The sequence below is a fragment of the Podarcis cretensis genome (genome assembly GCF_951804945.1).
Source record: "Podarcis cretensis genome assembly, chromosome: 7".
Taxonomy (NCBI): domain Eukaryota; kingdom Metazoa; phylum Chordata; class Lepidosauria; order Squamata; family Lacertidae; genus Podarcis; species Podarcis cretensis.
Genome location: NC_137176.1, coordinates 59,495,846 through 59,514,287, shown reverse-complemented (window position 1 = coordinate 59,514,287; position 18,442 = coordinate 59,495,846).

The following is an 18,442-nucleotide window of genomic DNA, read 5'->3' as shown; positions in this document are numbered from 1 at the left end:
CAATGAGGAGTTGCACATGACTCCTGGGGGAATCATAATACAAGACAGACAGATGCTTTTCTTGCCAGCTCCACCCATTCCCAGTTTAGCTATCACATTCTGTCTATTTGAGTCTTTTTAGGAAGTCAATGGTGATAATGACAGAATAAACATGGCACACCCATTGGCTTATTATGTGCATTCATTTCCTGAAGCAAATGAAGACAAAAAGGCACATAGTGACAAATAAAGGCACAGTGACAAATAAAGGGAAAGTCTTCCAGGAGAAGAATGAGAGGAACATGTGGAAAAGAGAGAAGTTCTCTCTTGTACAATCTCTCCCCTCCTCCCCTAGGTTCAATATAACTTTCGGAACAAAAATGAATAGTGACAGGAAAATAACACAACATCTTTGGGGATCAGGAGCATATATGAGAAGCAGGTTTTATTGAGCCACAGATGTGGAAAGTGCAAGGGTCTCACAAGCGCATTCAGAGTGGAACACATTTATGAGGCAAGGCCTGGGTGGTTTTGAGTCTTTATTGTTTCTATTTTCTTCAGGCAGAAAATAATGAACATTCACTTATACGTTCAGTCATCATAGCACCAATGCCTGGGATTGCCCACGAGCTGCCCTCCGAGTGCTGATGGACTAGGTTCAGTGTTCTTGTACTAGTCTACAAAGCTCTGAGCAACTCAGGATGCCTTAAGGACATTTTAAACATATATGTAGACATTCCTGCTGGTTCAGGCTTTCTCTGAAACGGATATGGGGAGGATGAGGATACCTCTTAGGAAGAAGGGAGGGAGAGGCATGACATTGTAGCAAGGGTCCAGGAACACATCAGCAATCCTTGATCTTTCTCATGAATGGGCTGATCTTTAAATACTTGTTACGATTTGAAGGGTGATATTCATGACTTAAAACTGAAGTGGGAACCAGCCCCAATTGATATTCTAGCTTGCCAAACTCTCAAAGCTCACTATAGTCTCTCAGAGAAAGCATTAGAAGTAACAAAGGCTTGTGTAGCCATGACTTCTGTAGACAAAACCATACTGAAAATATCTTTCCACTAGAAGCTTTGTAAAGCTTTGAGGTTCAGTTCCACACCTCAAGACATGCTCTTATATTCACAAGAGCATCTTTCCATCACTATAATTAAAACATTAAATGTGGCATGGGAATTATTAATAACTAAGATACTTATAACAACAGCATAAAATAAATTTTGACTTTGCTTTCATTGAAGCCAATGGGAGGCTTGCTATTGACTTCAAAGAGGGTATGTTTGGGTTCTGTTGTCTGGAGACTGAAGGAAATGAATCCTTCGATTTTCCAAAAACCACAGAAGACAGACATCTTTAGTAACAGTTCAGTATATGGAACCAAGCTCTGTCCATGGTTTAACCTGCACAGTCCACACAAGTCATAGGAGTAGAGGCTGAGTCATGTAATGGTAAGAAGAATTTATACTAACTGCCACTCTTTTAGATTCAGTGCAGATAATCTGTCATTGGCAAGTCAAGTAGACAACCGTTCCAAAGGAATAAATTTTAAATACAGCAAAGCTAAACTTCAATGGAAGTTTGTAATAAATGGAACAAATGTTAGGCTTATTTCAGAGAGATGACTCATAAATTTAAGCAGTCCGCAAATGGGAACTTCAGGAAGAACCCATGGCGATGCATCTAAAGGCCAATGAGAACAGTTCAAAGAAAGGAATAGTTGGGTTTTAGGGTGAAACTAGCATCAATGGATATCTAGTGTTCTGATAATATATGTACTAGAGACATGCTTGTATTTACCTCATGACAGATTAGAGCATTGTCTACTGCCCTACACCTATTCTGACTTCCCATCTAATTCAGAAATTTGCTGCATTTACAAAGGCAACCTAGACCCAGGAATGAACTCATGATCTGGTGGAGCTGAATTAAGACAAGATATTGGATCATACATGGATCATCCCTTAATTTTGCAGAGGAGCTTGCAGCAGGTTGCTGAATACCTTGATGTTCAGTGCAGTCACATCCAAACTCACTATCAGACTCATATATACACTGCCTTTTTAATATATGGGAGAAGGACAAGGCTACAAACATCAAACAGCCAAGATAGAAACATATAGGCATTTTTACTCTTACGAGGAACCCCACTGCTTTTACTGAATTCCTGCATGTTCAAATACTACCCCATTCACTTAAAACAGGCATGAGGAATCTGTGGCCCCCAAAATGACTCTCTTAACCATGGGCAGACTGTTTGGTCTGGGGATGATGGGAGTTGGAGTCCAACAACATCTGGAGCCCCAGATAAAAGATAAGGGCAGTCCATATTTACAATAGGAACCTATGAATTATCATTGATTTATAGCCTGAACCATGGCAAGAGCTGACCCAGGTATTAGAGTGTGTGCCTGCATTAAGTGGCTATGTGTATGTGTCTGACAGAAATTGTGTGACGGGTCCTCCTCCACTCCACCAGATTAAAGGGGTGCCCAGCACCACTGAGGCCTATTGCGCAAGGATGCTGTGGGTGACCAGGAGTGGTTGATGGAGCTAATATAAAGGCCTCAGGCTTCATCACATTGTTGGCTGCATATTCTTCATCTCTGGATGCCCCTTGTTTTCTTTATGCCCTTTTTTCAAAACCAGCTCACTGTACGGTAGAGCATTGGTCTAAGGCCATAATTTAAAATTCCTCCTCTTTGCCACAGACTCATTTTATGGTGTTGATATTGGGTACATTACTCTCAGTACTTAACCCTATAATGGTATACACTTTCAAAGGGGGTAGGCCAACTAGCCATTGCAGCAGAAATGAAAAAAAGACAGAAAGTCTAGTAGCACAATTATTGTATTATATTGTATTATTGTATAAGCTTCAGGCATTAGCAAGACAAATGCATCTGATGAGATGGACTCTAGCCCAGAAAGCTTATGTCACAATACTTTTTTTTTAGTCTTTAAGGTGATAGTACTGTTCCTTTTGTTCCTTTGCTAAAATTGTACTGTGACCTACTTTATAGGGTTGAAGTGAGGATAACAGACTATAAAACACTTGGGCAAATTTAAAATGCTATTACAAAAAGTCAAAAGCTGCTGAGGATGGTCCAGATGATAATCCAGTGTGCAAAGTGTGTATGTAGTATGGGAGGATGGATCACATGGACAACCGCTGCCTCCCACCCCACCCCCAGGCAAGCCTGTCCTAGCAGGCAGCCACACATTGGATTTGCTGTGGACCTACAATGTAGGTCTGAATATCTTGGTTGTGTCTCAAACCACTTTGTTTCCTAGGATTGGGCTTTCCATGATTCCAAACTGGCCCCCCAATCCAAAATCAGGGATAGACAGGCTGAAGGTCCTTATTCATCAGCATAACGTTTATAGCCACCCCGCCTTTCCTACAAGGAACTGAAGGTAGCATTCATGGGTCTCCATTGCCCCATGTTAGGCGCTATCTGTAAAACAGCAGTGCTTACATGTCCCCAATATATTTGCGAGGGAGGACTGGGAGAAAACCAAAATGACTTGGCCACACCACCATGACCTCTCACTGACTACACCACAATCAGCTCTCATGGGTCATGGCCCCTTGCCATCTTAGTAGCCCACCAGGTCTAATGGGCAGCACCCATTACTGCATTATTCATCTCTCCCCTTATTTGCCTTCACTGGATATGCTCCCACCACTCTCACCTGGCAGTTCTGGAAGTCCCAGAAGATGGGAGTGAAAGGATGGCTCCAGGCTACTGCCCTCCCCGCTTTCTTATCTCCTTATCCAGCAAATTGTCAGAGTAGTAGTCAGACTGAAAAACAAGATGAAGGGAGACTACTTTGCTCAATGCATGTTCCCCTTTCTATCATTTGCTGCTAGCATCATTACCTGCTTTCCTCTCTCCTTCTCATTCCACTTCCCCCTGCCCCAGGGGTTCTCAGCTACCTTGGCAATCGCTAGGGCTGCCTGGGAACAGTGCAAACCATGCATGAACTGAATCTGAGAAAGAATAGCTGGAGATTTTATAAAGAAAAATAGCACAAAATAACTTGTGTGTCCAACTTCTCCATTTGCAAAGAAGAAATGCAGGGGATAAAGCATATTTATATATGAGTAAAACTAACAACATGAGACTGGAAATAATTCTACTAGATCTTCTTCTGTTGGTTCCCATTATTAAGGCAGAGTTTATACAAAGTTTAGAGTATTAAATGCTATTTTCCTTAGAACAGTGGGATTTTGACACCTAACATCTATACGCTTAAGTGAAATCTAGCTTTGCCAGTACTGGCAAGCTAATGCTTTCAGATTTAGGCATGTAATCCATATATGTGCTTTCAACACATGTTTGTGCTGGTTATTTGGCTCTGAAACATTGTTCTGGACTGTGTGTCTTACTGGTTTCAGCACTGCAGAAATCTATATCCTACAAAAGGTCAGCATACAGTTGAGAGAAATTTTAAAGCCCTATTGAAATGAATATGATTCAAGCTATGGCTTCCTAAAGTCCCATTGATTTCAATAGGCACCACTTGCTTATTCTGAATCTGGAATCAGAAACATTAGGGAGGTGATGATATCTTTTAAGTTAAAAAAATAAATCCTGCTGATGTTATGCTCTTTCTTGGAACAGAAAGAGAACTGCATTTTATTTTATTTTTAACAGTGTTACAAACTGTGCTTTAGATAATAATATTGCTAACGTTTGCATATGGTTTGTACATAGGCATAGAATTGGAGAATGTCTATGATCCACTGAGATATTTCAGCCTTTTGAGGAGCAAGAAAACCTCAAGCATCTGTTTCCCAAATGCATATAGCCATGCAGTAGTAGAATTTTTGCAGGCTGCTTTCTGTATCTGATTTTCTTCTCAAATAGAAGCCTTTCATCAAGAAATGCCACTTCATCGGGGGCATTGGAAACAGATGAGAAATCAAATGGTTGATGCACTCCTCCCATGCTGTGACTTCTTCCTTACTGAAAGCCTATCATTCCAGCAGCTCTGAAGCAGCGTGTTGAGGACATCTCTACTCCCACCTCTCAAATCATTCATGGTTCCTGTTGAATGGCATATGCCAAGGGAAGGTCCTCCCTGCTGGCTAGCATGAGCTGCCACATATTCTATAAGGCATTTAGGATCACTGCTTTCTAATCTGTGCATTAATTGCTTACCTGCTATCAATTAGGTGCACATATGTCAATTACGCTTATAATTTGCCAAATTTCAAACTGTCTCAGAATTTCTTTTACTTCCAACTTCAAAGCCTTCTCTCTCTTTTAAAGACTTGCAGCAACAACTAATTACATCAAACCCTTGCTTCTAGTTTCTTTCAACATTAGTGAGGCATGATTTGATTATCATTCATATCAATGGAAAGCAACCAAGACATTAACCTGAAGCCTCCGTCCATGTAGCTTGCAAAGCCCTTGAACTTTCAGCACCTTTTGATTAAACCTGCTGCCAAATGTATTTATTGCTATCATCTGCTAAAGTTGGATCTCCCTGAAGTTTTCAGGCACCACCTATTGTATGTCTATGAACATTTGGTTTAGCAAATCATTAATTTGTTGTAGGCTGTTTTGTTCCAGTCTGGTTTAACCTTTGTACTTTCAGCCTGCAAGTCCAAACATAAATACTTGGAAATGTGTTCCATAAGAAGACAAATAAGAACTAAGTGCCAGATATCCAATTCTTCATCTATATGTATGAACATACCTTCAGGAACTTTCCCCTCTGTCCCTTTACCCCAGTGTTCTAATCTCTGAAATTTCCCCACTAAATAACAAAACTGAGGCTATCTCAATTACTTTTGATAATTCTAAATCACCTTCAGATTAATCCTAAACAAAGTAACATGGTAAATCCAAACCCCTATTGAGATTTTACCTGTGCTAAATGTGAATATGGTGAACAGACTGAGCCATTTCATTTGTGATAAAGCAGTAGTTTGAAGAACACAATATCTGAGAATACTTCATTACTAATTTAAATAATATAACCATTTTAGTTGGTGTCTGATACACAGTTGTCAAATAAACAACCTGAATACAAGATGATCTGAAGCAGTTTCTAAAGCAGAACACATCTCCTTTACTGTTCTGAGTTTCTAACTAGCATGAAAACTATCAAGGAAGACTCAGAAGCAAGAAGACTCAGAAGCAAGAAGAGCACAAATTATCCACATCAGAGGTCTGTTTCCATTCAGTTATCAATTTTGTGTGGGCATGTAGCTACATTTGCTGATATAAAACCTCAATTGGTTTAAAGGTTCAAGCATCACATGTACTTATCTAAACTTCTAAGGTCTGGAAATCTCATATTATCAGTTTCTCTCATGATTTCCAGTACTTCCTGTAAAGGTTTGGCTGAAACAGTGTCACCATGATGATTAAGTGGGTTCAGAGTGAGATACAGATGTAGGATGTAGGCTCTTAATAGACTTCAAGGGGATCAGGAGGAGAATGGACTGTAGTAACATCAAAAAAGTAGATAAAGCACTCTTTAATTCTGGATGGTGAAAGCATCAGTTGTAGAAAAGCTAAGCACTGACGAAGATGCTGTATCTCTCTCAAGACTTTGCAAACGTTTGCCTCTCAGCTAATCAGCTAATAATGAAATCTGTTGCCATAAGATCAAAATGAAGTTTTACAGGAGTATGTAGATTGTTTATAAGAATGGGGGGGGGGGAATCCAAAAACATTTTTCTGTTCATCAAATAGGTATGTCAGTTCATTATACAACAATATTTTAATGTAGTTGCTTGTGACTTCATACAATGGATACACTTTACCATACCTACACTCAGTGTCAGTTATGGAACAAATAAAGGTAAAGGTAAAGGTACCCCTGCCCGTACGGGCCAGTCTTGCCAGACTCTAGGGTTGTGCGCTCATCTCACTCTATAGGCCGGGAGCCAGCGCTGTCCGCAGACACTTCCGGGTCACGTGGCCAGCGTGACAAGCTGCATCTGGCAGGCCAGCGCAGCACACGGAACGCCGTTTACCTTCCCACTGGTAAGCGGTCCCTCTTTAGCTACTTGCACCCAAAGGTGCTTTCGAACTGCTAGGTTGGCAGGCGCTGGGACCGAACGACGGGAGCGCACCCCGCCACGGGGATTCGAACCGCCGACCTGACGATCAGCAAGTCCTAGGCGCTGAGGCTTTAACCCACAGCGCCACTCGCGTCCCATGGAACAGATACATGCAGTTTAATATGAACAGAATGCTAAAGAAAACATTGTGTTCATACTGAATTCCTATTGCACCCATAAAGTTGACCAATTACAATGGAAGCTCTCAATAGACTAAGAAGATACGATGACAACATTCCTCTGTTTATCTCTTTGTTTCTACACAATGTGGGCCCTGGCTGGGCACACATCCATTCTGCTTATGGTCTCCTAGTCTTCCCTCTGCTTTCCTTGTTCTCAGTGTTTGATATGGAATGTTTGGTATGGAAGGACATTCAAACATGCAGCAACCCCTACGCAATCTGAAGCAGTGTAATCTAGGAGAGATTTGGGCTACGTGATAGTTTAGCTATTCAAAGCCAGGCAAGTGACAGCTCATAATGAACGTGGCTTGGCTGTCAATCTAGTTCAAGGGGAACTACTTTCCTAGGCGGAACTTCCCAAAAGTAATGGAATGCCCAAGAGGAGCCCAAGATGAAACCTTAAAGGCTGCTTACTTAGAAAAATGTCTTCGTGTGTGTGTGTGTGTGGAATTTGGGTGCTAAGAGTCAGTGGGTGCTAAGCGTCTCTACCCCCATCGTTCTGCCCGTACACTGAGGTCCAGTGCCGAGGGCCTTCTGGCGGTTCCCTCATTGCAAGAAGCAAAGCTACAGGGAACCAGGCAGAGGGCCTTCTCGATAGTGGCGCCCACCCTGTGGAACGCCCTCCCATCAGATGTCAAAGCGATCAACAATTACCTGACATTCAGAAGACATCTTAAGGCAGCCCTGTTCAGGGAAGTTTTTAATGTGTGATTTTAGTGTATTTTTTGTTTCTGTGGAAGCCGCCCAGAGTGGCTAGGGAAACCCAGCCAGATGGGCAGGGTACAAATAATAAATTAATTTTAAAAAAGTGAACTTTCAAGAATTATGTTTACCTTTTGGAAAGGACCTGGGGCTAGCCTACCTGGAAGGACCTCTAAAGGGACTTAGTAGAATAGAAAGCAAACTGTCAGAAAGGTTTGAAGGTACTCTTCTTGATATGAGAGAAGTGAGGCATAGTGGAGTATTTTATCTATCAGTCAGAGGATGACACAGTGCAGGCCACACAGATTATATGGTTCTCAGTAGATGAGACCTAAACACATGGCATTTCACAGAGCTTGCTGATGGAGGACCCAAAAGAGTGCTGTGTAATAATGAGTCAAAGTGAAGGCAAGCAGCTGCATTTTAGTCACAATGAAATTTGAATGACTGGGGACAGTGGGATCACATTTTATTTTTGGCCAGTTTCATCAGCCTCCTAAGTAAAGCCACATGAAGGAAATCTACTCTCTTTCTGTCTATTTTCTGGCTGGGAGCCTTTCAAAGGAAGCTGGTATCTTATTTTCCCACCCACACCTCCACAGGCAATATTCCACAGCTTAAATTAGATAGCGTCACGGGAGCAAGAACTGATATTGTGCATTTTCCAAAAAGTGTACAGAAAGTATTAACTAATGTATTTTGAGTTGTTTCCAAACCCCATGATTTACTGGGAAATTAATGTATTTCTAGAACAGTGCATAGGTTTCTGGATAGTTTGTTAGGTACTTATGGCTATTAGGTTCTTTCAGTATTTTGGTCAGTTATAAGGAAGTATGTTTAATTAAAATTAATGTGAGTAAATTTGTCTAATCTCGCTTATCTAAATTTGTCTAATCTCTCTGGGAAAGACTTCAAAATAACAAAAATGACAAAGTATGATGCTTCAACACATGTGTATCTAATAAAAAAAAAACCCTGAGCAGGATCGTGCATTTTGCTTTAAACCACACACCCAATGAAATTCCTTAAATGAAATTGCAAATTGCAGTTAGCATCAATTTGAACTCAATTATATTTGCTGTTTGAAAATCGCACCATTCCTGGGGCAAGATTACAATGTAATTCATTCTGTTTTGTTTGCAGTGAACTTTGATATTTCACAGATTTTTAGGAAGAGTGAGGTCCTGCTTGTTCAGTGGATTTCCACTTTCATAATGGGGCTTTCTCCTCTCATCTGCAACCCCCTGCCCTGGAGTAAATTGGAAAGGGCAGAGGGGTCTGCAGTGGGGAGAAGGGGAAGTCACATCATGTCCCCTGGTTTGACATAGGATCTTGCTCAGTAATTAAGCTTCACATCTAGTATTTAATTGCCAATCACCGCCCCCCCCCCCCCCGGATAATCTGTATTCAAACATTTCTTGACATTTAATATACTATTCAGATCAAAAAATGACTAGGCAAGGGAAATGCTTTTGGGTAGACAGCTCCATTATATAGGATTGAGTCTCTTCAAAGTCACACAACCTAGTAAGATAATGGATTTCACCTTAGCTTCCAAAATGGACACTAAGCTCAAAATCTTCATGTATGAGAAATGTTCCCCATTCAACAGCATAGATTGGATTGCCAAGTAAGTCCCAGTAGTTTCAAAAGAAGAGAGTTAAGAACATGCTAAGCATCTACATTAAAATCAACAGGGCTTTGTAGGGTCAACTATGTCTGCCTCATACCAGATAGATAGATAGATAGATAGATAGATAGATAGATAGATAGATATAGATAGATAGATAGATCAAAAGATAGACAGACAGATAGATAGGGTTCTTATGCTGGCTGAGCTTTTACAGTTACTATATTTAAGTTTGTTTTTGGACTGGCTGTTAAAATTTGAGCATACGTAGTTTTATATTGTATAGTATTTGGACTTGGATTGTATTTCATATAAGTTGTAAGCTACTTTGCAGACCATAGTTCTCAAAAAGAGGATTAGAAATCCTTCAAACCCAGGATGGATCAGATGGATTCACGAACTAGAGAAATTCAGACCAGAATGCCACAGGTTTGGGGTGGCTAAGATGTGGCTCTCTAGCTCAGTCTTCACCAACCTGGTACCCTCCAGATGTTTGGGGCTACAACTTCCACAAGCCCCAGCTATGTTGGTGAAGTCTGCTCCAGATGTTGTTAGACCTAAAGCTCCTACTATCTCTGACCATTAGCCATGCTGACTGAGGCTGCTGGCAGCTGGAACTCAACATCAGGAGTCACAGATTAGCCACCCATGTCATCATAGGAGATAGGTATGAGAAAGTGCAAATGGGATCCACTGTGTATCCCGAAGTAAACTAGAAGCCCTTGTTGTTCTCTGAACCGAAATGGTGAGGAAAAGGCAGGAGAGGTGGAATGGAGTTTCAAGAAAGTGATGCTTGGGAGGAAAAAGAGATTACATTGAGAGTTGAGGAAAGGGGCAGGGACCACAGCTAGGTGCTGTAACTACAGAAGGACCCATCTGTAGAGCTCACACAATAAAAAATAATGTTTGTGTGCATTATTTCCCTTCAAACATTTGTCTGTAAACCTAGGAAAGCATCTCCCCACCACCACCACCACCAATTTGCTGCGAGGTGTTACTGATATAGAATTTGATAACACTTTCTTTGAAGTTTGCACATATACAAAAAGCAGGAAACTGTTATGCCACATGTAGGCAGGAACTGTGGTGCCAAGTCTCTCTCCCAATATATCATGCTGTGACTGGAGAAAGGGTGGGGAGTATTTATTTCCTTTCTCTGCTCATGGGAAAAGAAAACAGTCAAAGCCACAAATAAGTGAACGGAGGCATACTTCAGTCTTTAATGTCTCTTTTAATGACTTGTTGCCTCAGTCCTAGAGCTTGGCTGGTAAGTCTGAGTGGTTAACAAACTGAAGCCATGAGTTTGTCCACCTTGGTTTGTTCTACTGGGTGCATGTGGAAGAGGAGCTGCTCAGCTTCCAAGACAATCTGGGCTACAACTAAGCTGATGGTCTTGTTTAACGTTTTTCAGTGAGCGTGGCAGGTGACAAACTGGGATTGTGGTGACACATATAATTATTGTTTTCCCTTTTTGTGGTTGAATGTGTATAGCTTCTTGTTGTCTGTTGTCTTAGACCTTGCTTGCTTGAGCTACCAGGTTGTTCTCCTAAAAAAATTTATTCCCCCAAAATCATTGCTCTCCTCGCTCTCTCTTGGACAGCAAAATGGGTTAATGTCTTAAGCAGGAGTAGGCAATGTGATGCTCTCCAGATGTTGGGGACAACAACTCTCAACATCTCCTACCATTGGCCATGCTGGCTGAGGCTGATGGGAGTTGTAGTCCACAACATCTGGAATACACCACATCACCAACCTTGGACTCTTTAGGATATTTGGTATGGAGGAGCCTGACCTTGTCTTGCAGTTCCTGCTACATCAGCCAATGTTGTACAATGGAAAAGGGCTCAGAGGTCTGGGCATGCATGGTTTATAGTAGCTCAGCAGGCTTGGCCTCTGCCTCAGCCCACAAAGTTCCTGGTTCAAGTTCTAGAGTGCCTGACAGTGGCTGAATTTTGCCAAGTATTTGTATTTTACATGGAAAATAAAATGATTAAATAAGTGACAGTTAAATAACCTTTACGTTTTCACAGTGCTGTACAAACGTTAACTGCAGCAATTAAAGATGATGAACAAATGCAATTTGGAAAATATTAACTGCCATAGGAAACAACATATCATCAGTCCCATGATAAAACACTCTGCTTCGCAATAACCTCATCCTTTGCAGCCAAGATACCAAAGTGTTATGAAGACACCGTTTTAATGAAGGTTGCTGTAATAGAGATTAATGCAGTGTGGGTTTATGATTCACATCAAAAAGGATGTTATACAAGAGAGCTATAAAAGGATGAGTATAATGAAAAAGATCAATTTTTCTTCTTAAGCTGTCCTAAGCACACTAACCTGTGGTTAATCTCAGCGCTAGGCCATTAAAATTTACTTCATCTACAACACTAATTTTCAAACACATCTGGCTTTCAGAATTAAAAATCTCAGCAGCGTTCTACTCCTAAGGCAGATATGAATGGGTTACTGAGAGGATGTTCAGGCTTTCCCTGTGCAGACACCTTTGCCAATAAGTGGATAGTCCAGTGGAATTTCCAACATCACACTTTACAGCAGAGTCCCATTGCCATCAACAAATGGAGAATAATGAGTAGCACCTACAGACATATGTGGCCTACCCTTGGGGTTGCTATTTACTGATAGATTGTGTAGCCATCTTCAGACCTTCTCCATGCAATGGGTGGGTAGGTTTGCCGGGTGTATTTGCATAAGCGGCGGGCGGCGCTGGCACCCCTGGGAGGATTGGTGCACCCCTGTGGGTGGATTGCCCTGCCTCCCTGGGTGGATTGCCCTGCCCCCCGGTGCACATCATATTTGCCGCTCCATGTGCCCCAGCGATTCTCTTTATACCCACCCTAAAAAGTATAATGGCTGCCACTGCTGGAAAACCACTGCACCTATTCTTCTAAAATCTGACAAACTTGCCTGCAAATTCAACCTAAAAATACCTAAGATATAGATATTTCCCAATTTTTAAAAGTCAATTTTTTTAAAAAATGCCCAGGACAGAAGCCCCAGGACCTATTTGACTATAGTTTTTATACCATGGGTAGGCAAACAAAGGCCCAGGGGCCGGATCTGGCCCAATCGCCCATGCATGGTCCGAAAATCAGCGAATTTTTACAGGAGTAGAATGTGTCCTTTTATTTAAAATGCATCTCTGGGTTATTTGTGGGGCATAGGAATTTGTTAATCCCCCCCCCCTTTCAAAATATAGTCCGGCCCCCCACCAGGTCTGAGGGACAGTGCACCGGCCCCCTGCTGAAAAAGTTTGCTGACCCCTGTATGCTCTCTGGAGGCGCTTTGCAGCTTACTGTCTCATAGAATCAGAGTTGCCAGGGACACTGAGGATCACCTAGACACCCTAAACTTTATCCAGTTCTAAGAATGGAGTGAAATTATATCCTAAAAAAAAAAAAAAAATCCCAACAGAGCAAGCCAACTGAAATCAATGTACCTAACTTTCATCCATTTCAATGGGTCTACTGAGTAAAACCTAGCTGAATACAACCCTTTGTTCTCAGACTCTGAGCAGAATTACTCAGCCTATGAAGTGCCTAAGGCCCAGACAAACTGTTTTCCAAAGCACCGAATCAGGGCCTGAAGTATATATTGGGTCGGTGCAAATCTCTAGCACCTAAACATATACAGCTGTACATGAGCAGGAATTCCACACAATCAGAATCCTCCATTGTGCCATCTCAATTTTCCTTCTCCAGCTGTTTGGTGTATACACAAATAAGGTTTGAAAAGGGTATCTATCTGATATGAATTCACACTAGATCTAATAAACAACTTTTCTTGGCACATCAGGTGAAGAAGTTGTTGAGGTATGACTGTGGCCTATTTTTGCAACTGCAACAATCAGATCTGAACAACATTACCAGAATGGGGCTAATGGTTACTCACTGTTCAGACACAAATATGTACATATGCATGCAGTTCTCCTAATTTGTTTACTTGGAATAAGATTGATTTATTACAAAGGAATTGGCTTTTCAGTGTGGCTAAAATCATTTAGCTCAAGAAACAAAAAACTTTCAGCAGCAATTTGAAAAGCTTTAAAACTGTAGCAGATCAAGGCAACTTGAGGGGAATATATGACATGCTTTTGTGTTACATGTGATAGTTACTTGAATTTTTACTATGTTAGAAATCAGTCAGCAAAAGCAACACCAGCTGCCGGGGATACATTTTAGTCATGACATTTCTCTGGTATGGTTGTGTAATTACACAGAATGCTCACCCCATGGAGACTAATCAATATTTCAACATGATTTCAGAAATCTCAGAGTGCAGAAATTGACTACTTTCAAGAGTGACAGAGCTATTTTGAACTTAGGCTTTATTATAATGTAGAATACTCCATTCTCAGCATTTCAATTTTATCTGCCTCTAATTTAACAATGTCTGCCATTGTTTATGAATTGTGCATTTGTCCTCACTACAATCTCGTTTGATGTTGTGTCAAGTCTACCAGATGAATTTCACTGCTCAGAATCCATTACAAATGTTCAGAAGGATAGTGGATTGCCTCAATACTGCAACAAAAAACACCACTTTGATATATCACTCTTACTTAGTTTTGAAGTAGCTTTGAAGCCCTTGGCCATTTCCTGAATCGACTCAGGAGACCTTAGTACAGTCACCAGCATGGTCAATAGAGAACGCAAACCCAAGAATACTTTATCAGCTATTATTGGCTGGAAACACAAGGTTTATTATTAGAAAGAATGACACACTAGGCTTATTATACCAGCATGCCTCACATTCTCATTCTATTTTAAAAGGTTTTTTTTTAAGTTCTAGACTCTAGCAAAATTTCAATCAATTATGCAAGTCTAACACTTGTATTGGTGAAGAGCCTGGTGATAAGAAATTTATTTGTCTGTGTATAGGAATAACTCCTTAACCATGACCCAGAGGGCTGAATGCAAAAGAAAGCATACTATTAGTCCAGTTCTGTGCATAGATAGGCAATTAATAGGCAAAAGCTATGTGCCATTGTTTTGTTACTAAAACTTCCCTATGCAGAGTATGTTCTCAGGATATAGAACTACACTTTTCACACACAATATTCTCATACAAGCTCTGTATGCAGAAGGGCTCTCCGTCATTGCCAGTGGGTGCTCAGATAGCACGGCAATGTAATTTTCTGAAAGGACTACAATGCTTTGATTATGCTCTTGATTTCACAAGTTGATCAGCAATCATGTGCCATCTCATCAACACTATCTATTGCCCTGCTACGTCTACCTCATAGGTGCCAACTCCCTAGGGTCCTGAGTGCTTGAGCACCCACAAAATTCCCCATGAAGGGGCCAAGCAACAACAAATTTCAGTGCCAGGGCCATGTACACTACATGGCACCCATGACCCCATGCACCCACGGTTGCAGGGCCAAGTTGGCACTCCTGGTCTGTCACATTCATTATCACAACAATGCATCTCTGATCACCTCGTACTTGAGTAAACTCAGAAATTTATTAAGTCCATATTAATTTATTCTAGTTGCTAAACTGCATTTCCATTCTTGCTATAGGATGGAACCAATGCTGCTCTTCTGCCTGCACAACAGACTTCCGCTTTACAATTCTCTTCCCTCCTCTTCCCTTCTTGCAGCCCCAGAAGGATGGGGGCACCTCAAGAGCTGATTTTGGGGGTGCACAGTGGGAGGTAAGGAAGGTAACGCCACACCGCACAAGCACAACTCCACTCACACAGCATTGGATGCAACCTCATAGCCCGTTTCATAAATCCATCTCCATATGTTCAGTGACTACATGATATGGGAGCAGGATAATATTTGCTAGCCACACACCCCATAGCATAAGGGTGGCTGGAAAGGGGCCAGCGTACATTCAAATGCCTCTGGTTCATGAGCTGGTGCACATGAACAGAACCAGAGGAGGCTGCTTCGTTAGGGCAAATTGAGGCACTGCCCTTAAGCAGCCCCATCTGCCTGCCATCTTACTTACATCCAACCCAATGGTGGGCACAGGCTGTCACCTTCTTCCTCCTCCTTCTTAGTGCTGCTTTTTTGGCACACAGCAGGGAAGATGATAGAGACAATACTATATTCAGTTGGCTCTGCCTGTCATTGGCTGTGTCTCCAGCTGTGATTAGGTTTGATTCCACCTGTTATTAGCACGTCTGCCTTCCACCTTACCAGTCCCAATTGGCACCAGCCACCACTGAGTTGAACCCTAGTTAACTGGGGTTCTTTCCCTCTTATGTGTAGGAGCCCTGTGGGCACACATCTTATATCTGCTTATGTGTAGGCTGCTTTCACATTAACAATGAGGGAAGTTTGCAATGTTTGATGTTTTATTCCGTTTTGAATCTGTTGGGAGCCACCCAGAGTGGCTGGGGAAATGCAGCTGGATGGGCAGGGTATAAATAATAAATTACTACTACCTGCTGCTATCATCATCATCATCATCATCATTATAAGTCTGCCAGAAAACATGGTCAGACAGTCTAGTTGTGCATGACAAGTGGATGCACATATTCACTAGATGTGCGACTAACTTTTTCTGAAGGACACATTCATTCTTTCTGAAAAGTTCTGCAACCCGGCAGTTTACAAAACCATATCAGATCAAATATATTGAAAAGAGACTGTGTGTACTTTTAGGAACATTAGACATTGCCTTAGTTCAGAACTGCCTGCAGCAACAGGCAGTGGTCCTCTTTCAGACAGGAGTCCTTTCTAGTCCTACCTGGAGATGCTGAGGAGTGAACCTGGGACCTTCTATAGGAAAACAATATATGCTTTCCCACTTCGTACAGAATAATATAATTTGGGGGATAGAATCTGATTCTTCCTTATTCTTCTCACAATTTGTTGAAGCATAGGAAAATAAGGTTTACTATGTGATGACATTTCTCCCCAACACTCACCTAAGGTTTTTGTGAAAGGCCACCATGCACTACTAAACCACAAGTTACTTTGACTTGAAATTTGCTAGACTAAGAGGTGCTTTTCCTACCTCACATATGGGCCTGTGAACTAGCCTGTGTGCTTCTTTACTGGAAAGCTTCTTCTGGCTAAACCAAAATGCTAACATCTGGCCTATATTCTGAGTCTATTTTTGATGGATGGGTGGGTGGATGGAGACAACTTTTCTTGCCCAATGGAATGATTCTTTCAGAAGTACATTTTGCTACTTCCGATAATTAAATTAAGTGTTCTGTTGACTCTCACTTTAGGAATGTTGCTAGTCACAAAATGTTTGATCTATGTTATCATCTGTTGACCCTTCTGGAATTTTATGATGTAAACTACTTTCCTGAAACAAATAGAAGAAAAGCATTTTTGGACTATTACTTTTTTTCTTCTTCAAACAATTAATATAACCAACCAAATCTAAAACAGTTGTTTGACATGCATATTAAACCAATTTTAAGTAAAACCCTATGTCTGGCTAATTCTCCATCATGTTATGTATTTAGAGTGGGGTAGCCAATGTGGTGCCTTCCACTTATTTATGGGTACAAACTCCCATAATCCCTGATGTTGGCCATGCTGGCTGAAGATGATGAGCCTAACATCATCTGGAGGGCACCATGTGGGCTACCCCTTAATCTTGGGAGGGGCTCACTGCTCAGTGGATGGATTCATGTACTGCATGCATAAAACCCAACATTAAATCCATAGCATTTCTAATTAAAAGATCTCGGGCAAGAATGATGGAAAAGGTCCTGGAGAGCTGCTGTAGTGGAAGTACAGGTGGAATAGTGTACTCCATATAAGACAGCTTCACATGCACACATTTGTTTCTGAAGTGAGCAATGGTTACTGAGAATTAAGACATTTGTTCATTTTATTGCCAAAACTGAATGGCTAATTTACCCATCACTATGAGTTTAGGATGAAATCCACAACACACTTATTTAATAACAAAGTCAGTGGGACCACATAGAAGTAAATAGGTTGCAGGTTGCAGATTTAGATATTTTGGCTGCAATCCTAATAGTTTTTTAATGTAATGCAAACCATTTTAGGATGGGGATATTAATGTTTTGGCCAATGTGTTGGTGTCTTCCTTTGGAGAGACTTGAGAAATGGATTCACTTCAGACAATGCATTCAAGTGATGGTCATGTAACAGGAAGACTTCTGTGCAGGTATATATGAGAAAACCTATGTTCAAAAGTAGTGAAATTTTCAGAAAGAATGGAGATTCTACAGCAGTTATGAAGCAAGGTGAAAAGGAACGGAAGTGTCTTGAATAAAAACCATGCACAGAGCCAAGCATTAATAGCACTGAATGGATTCCTTTATGGATTGTCATATGAAATACCTCAACAATTAGAGGGGACTGTTGATCATTCTTACACATCTGAGGAGCCAATCTTGGGTACATCATGATCCTTACATGCTTCAAGTTACATTATTTGTTAATACGATCCGTGCTACCCAACAGGAGCTAGCTGTACCCAAATAATGAGCATATCGTTGCCTTGCTTACACTGTTCTAATTGCTATTGACCTTTTGAGAAATACTCTAAACCCATTATTGCTAATACATCATGCCAAAAAAAGTATTTCTATAAGAGCCCAAAGTATAGAAACTGGGGCAACATACATATGCACACATGGAATAACTGCCATGTCAAAAGAAATAGCTAACTGGCATAACATTGCACTCTGTGAGGCTCTTTAAATGGAATAAATTACAATGTGTTTTCTGAAGATATGCCCAGTTTTGAGCAAACAAAAAGAACAGCAGCCTTAAAACCCTTACCTGCCAAACAGAGTTTGATGGAAAACAGGCCTGGAGGAATCCTCCCAATATCTGAGCCAAAATATTAAAGCACAGAGATAAAAGATGTCCCATTTTACTGT